This window comes from Petaurus breviceps, unplaced genomic scaffold, assembly GCF_028583685.1.
Source record: "Petaurus breviceps papuanus isolate PSGF00001 unplaced genomic scaffold, PetGlider_PUasm1.0 170201, whole genome shotgun sequence".
In the NCBI taxonomy this organism is placed as follows: Eukaryota; Metazoa; Chordata; class Mammalia; order Diprotodontia; family Petauridae; genus Petaurus; species Petaurus breviceps.
Genome location: NW_027185749.1, coordinates 1 through 4,729, shown reverse-complemented (window position 1 = coordinate 4,729; position 4,729 = coordinate 1). Strand labels below are relative to the sequence as shown.

The 4,729-nt window shown below is 37.8% G+C and overlaps 1 non-coding gene across 1 annotated transcript; it reads left to right on the top strand.

Annotated features, from left to right (window-relative positions):
* The first annotated feature begins 1,488 nt into the window (after nucleotides 1-1,488).
* Nucleotides 1,489-1,618, top strand: LOC138157030 (small nucleolar RNA SNORA18). Its single transcript, XR_011167276.1, has one exon. It is a non-coding gene; the product is annotated as a small nucleolar RNA SNORA18 (small nucleolar RNA).
* Nucleotides 1,619-4,729: the final 3,111 nt, after the last annotated feature.

Sequence of the window (4,729 nt, the reverse complement as noted above, 5' to 3'; positions counted from 1 at the left end):
ATATGATATCAATGGGTTTGTCCAGTTTATTTATATTACACATTGGTGATGCTTTTTTTTAATCCCTTATCTATAAACACACTGCAGGAAGGGCATAGTGAGAGTACTCTCTATTGTTTGCCTAACCCAAAGAGTCCCCAATAACCCCCCAAACCTATACACTGAAACAAATGCAACTCCCTGCAGTTACTTCTTTGGTAAAGACTGTTATTGATATGGTTATTAATTGCATTGAATATAGAATATTTTTGGACAATAAAACAAAATTTGACAAATCTAAGACATAGAAAGGACAAGACATTTCAAATTCAGGACATCATTTAGACTCAAGTACATTGTATTGATAATTCAATTAATAAAAAATAAAAGAACCAACTTTGCGAAACATTGTGAGAGTGAGACCTTAGAACCAAAAATTTTAGTTCTTGGTAGCCCCTTGGAACACTAAATATCAGGGATGCTCCCAAGGTTTTTCCAAGTTCTATGTTGGAGGAGGCCTGGAGCTGAGAATACAGAATTTCCAAGCTAGGGGATAGGTCTTGCCCTTGAATGTCCAGATTTTGAGTGAAGAACTTAGAGAGTCTATGAGATATGGGATGGCTCATAGCACATAGAAGGCATAAACTTGAAGGAAATTTGGAATTCAGGAGCATGAGCTGTACGAGGCTGTAGAATCTGCAAGGCCAGAATTGTGAGGCCAAGAGAAGAGAAAGGGGAACGTTTACGGGGGCTGGGAATGGACATTTTTAGCAAAAGGAAGATTTGAGCACACAGTGTCAGGCCTGGGAGTTGCCTTGGAGATGAAAATGCACGAGCTAACAGTGCCCAGACAAAGAAAGATATAAGAAAAAGAGGCCTTGGTGCAGAAAAGGTTAGATCTTACCATGCATTCCCAACTACAGTATGCTTTAGGTGGCAGGGTTCAGAAAACAGAAATCATCTGCTGGGGAAGGAGCCTTAGAGTGGGAAACCTCAGAAATGGCAAGGATTTTTTTTCAGGTAGATAGAGATACACACATATACTGAGTGGGCCCAGAAATTACCTATTTAGAACTAATCTTAAAAGTAAGTAAATTTTTCACATAAGATACATTATTTATTCTGATTTAACTAATAATATACAATAGGGATGCTTAATTTTTTCTATACCCTCAACCACAGCTCCAAAAGAATAAGGTGAAAGTACCATTTATTTTTGACAAGCTTCTCAAAAAAATAAAAAAAACTCTAAAACCTGTACCCCTAAACAAGTACAATTCCATTCAGGTTCTAAACAAATACAATTCCATACAGGTTCTTCTTTAGTGAAAGCTGAAATGCGTGTTACTATTTATGATCATGAATAAAGGGAATTTTTCACCAACTTTTAAAAAGGTATTAGGTTTTGAAGAATTTGAAGGGATATTGCTTTTTTTAATTTTAGCATATCTGTAAAAACCACATTGCCTTGTAGTAACTATCCAAAAATAAAACAAAAACAAAACCAACTTTGAGGTCTATCCCAATGGGTCCTTTTCCATAGGTCCCTATCGGAGACGCCTCAGACATCAAATGTATAGTTTCGCATTTACCACTAATCTACTTACTAGATCTGTGGAGACAAAACTATATGACAGACTTAATCTAAAGCAATACCTTGTCAAATAAGTTGTTTACCTTACTACCATGAATTTTTCTTTAAAAAAAAAAAAACCAACCTCACAGATCAAGGGAGGGGATGGCCAAAAATTTCAGGTCTCAGAAAATCCATGGAATGTTGACTATGTGGGCTTCCAAGGTACCTTTTGAGTACTTACTTTGGAGGTGGCCAAGAACTTAGAACACAGAACTTTCTGCCTAAGAGATAAGATTCACTTCTGAATGTCCCAATTTGGAATGGAAAGTTAAACTAGAATTTTAGATCAGGGATGGCTTCTAGAACTAAGAATGTCTGGGTTTGAAAAACCCAGAATCCTGAGCTGGAAGTGACTGCAGAAACTGGAATGTCAGTGTGAAGAGTGTGCAGAACAAAGAGAGGGCAGATATTCAGAGGTTGAGAGTGGAAATTTACAGACTCAATGGGATATTAGCCCACAAGAGAGAGAGAGAGAGAGAGAGAGAGAGAGAGCACTTAGAAGAAGGGATATCAGAGCAGACAGAGCAGTTAGAAGAAAAAAGATCAGACCTGGTGTGTCCTAAAAACTGCCATAGACTATTGCTGGGAGGGCTTAGAGAACAACGATCATCTGCTTTAGAAGCAGCTGTAAAATGCTTTAGAAAGAAGGCTTTAGGGACGGCCAGGTAACACAGCGAGTAAGAGCACCGGCTCCAGTGTTGGGATGACCTGGAGATCGAATGCCGGGCTCAGACACTTAGCATCCACCCAGAAACACCTGGCCGTGTAACCTTGCTCAAGTTACTTAACCCCGATTGCTTAAAAAAAAAAAAGGCTTTAGAATATCATGAAAAGCAAAGATTTATTTTCATTGATATTCTAACTGAACCAAAATATTGACCAGTTCTATTTAATTTAAAAAATCAGAAGAAAGGAGAATTTTTGTCTGAGAGGAATAATTTATTGCAGTTTATTATACATTAGCCTAATTGTGAAACTTTCAAAAAAAATCTTAACATCCTCAACTACTCAGCCAAAAGTATGGTTAAAGTTTTATTTATTTTGTGGCTTCTAAAATAATTCCTCCCATTATTATAAAACTTCCTATGAGATCCAATGCAATCCCAGGCAGTTCCTTCCATGGGAAAAACTGGATGGCTATTACTATTAATGATAATCAATATAAAGACTTTTTAGCAAAATTAGGTTGTTCCACACAGAATATTTAAATTTACTGATACTTCCAAAGCATCAGGGATTCAGGGTTTACATTCATTGTAATAATATCCAAATAAATAAAACATTGAAAGTCTTCAGGAAGGCTATTTTAAGAGCTCAGGCATGAGATGATGAGGGTTTGTACCAGCTTGTGACAGTATCAGAGAAGAGAAAGAGGAACATTTGAGAGATGTTGCAAAGGTGAATTCAACAGGCCTTGGCAACAGATTGAATATGGGGGGGGGGCAGGTACTAAAGAGTTGAGGATGGCACTTAGTTTGAGAGATTCAGGGACTGGGAGGATGGTGTTATCCTTAGTAATAAGAAACTTATGAAGGGGAAGGGGTTTAATGAGGAATATAATGAATTATGTTTTTGACACGTTGCATTAAGATGTGTACTGTACGTCCTATCTGCGATGTCTGATAATCAATTGGAGATGTGAGATTGTAGGTCAGCAGAGAGTTTAGGGAAGGACAGGTAGACCAGGAATCATCATCATAGTTTGTAAATAAAACCATGAGATCTGATGTGATCACCAAGTGAAGTAATACAGAGGGAAAAGAAAAGAGGACCCTAGACAGAACCCTTTGGGATATCTACAATTAAAGAGTGGGATCTGGAGGAGAAATTAGCAAGGAAGATCAAGAAAAAGTCATCAGATGGGTAGGGGGAATATCACAAGAGAGTAGTGTCCCAAAATCCTCAAGAAGAGAGTATCAAGGGAAAAGGGTAATCAGTAGTGTTAAAGGCTTCAAAGAGGTTAAAAAGGATGAAGATTAAGAAAAGGCCATTAGATGTGGTAGTTATAAGATCATTAGTAACTTTGGAGAGACTGATAAGAGTGCCTAGGACATATCCTACACTTCATATATTTTGAATGAAGAGATAGATGAATAAATGAGTAATGTGGAACATAACTGAAGCCTGAAAATAAAGACCTTTGTGGGAATGGTTATGCAAATTCATTAGCACCTTGAAAATTATGTTGACTACTCAGTGCACAGAAAAATGTAAGGATTCAATCCTAAATTTTTTATTAATAAATCTATTTGCAACCCCTGAAAAAAAAGAAAGTCTTCATGATCAGAGCAGGGTCCAGCCTTAGAAGAAAATGTCTCCTGACTGGGAAACTTTACACCATTGAAAATTCTGTAATTATTCCAGGCACCTTTCAAGGGGAACATTGGAAGTGGCCAAGAGTGTAGCATCCAGAATTTCTAGCAGGGGGTAATTCCTGCCTTTGAGCATCCTAATTTGAAGTGGAAAGTGCAGCTGGAATAAAAGGTGAAGAGGCCACTTATAACCAAGACTGTCTGAGCTTAAAGGAAGTTTGGAATACAGAATCCTGAACAGAAGAGGTTGTAGGAGCTGGAATGTGAGTTTTGGGGGCCAGGGATTAGAACAGAGAAAGTGAGTGGTGTTTCAGGAGCTGGGGATGGAAGCTTAGAAGCAGGAGGATTTCACCATGCAGAAGGTCAGGCCTGGGTGTGTAGCCACAGAAAAGAGGAGAGAGTTAGTAGAGCACTTAGAAGACAGGATGTCAGAGGGAAGAGAGCTGTTAGAGCCCAAAATGTCATATCCTGGGATGTCCTAAAAGCCACCATTCCTTATAGATGGCAGTGCTTTGAGAACATGACTCATCTACTCTAGAAGGGGTCTTAGAATGGAACATATCCTAAGCGGCAAGGAATTATTTCACCATGTATTCTTAGTGGACCAGAATATTGGCCAGTGCTAAGTAATTTTTTTTTAATACAAAGAAAATAAATTTTACATAGGTCAATTAGGTGGCGCTGCAGTGGATAGAGTGCTGGGCCTGGAGTCAGGAAGACTCATCTTCGTGAATTCAAAGTTTTAAAGCCAAATGTTTAAATATATATATATATATATATATATATATATATATATATATAT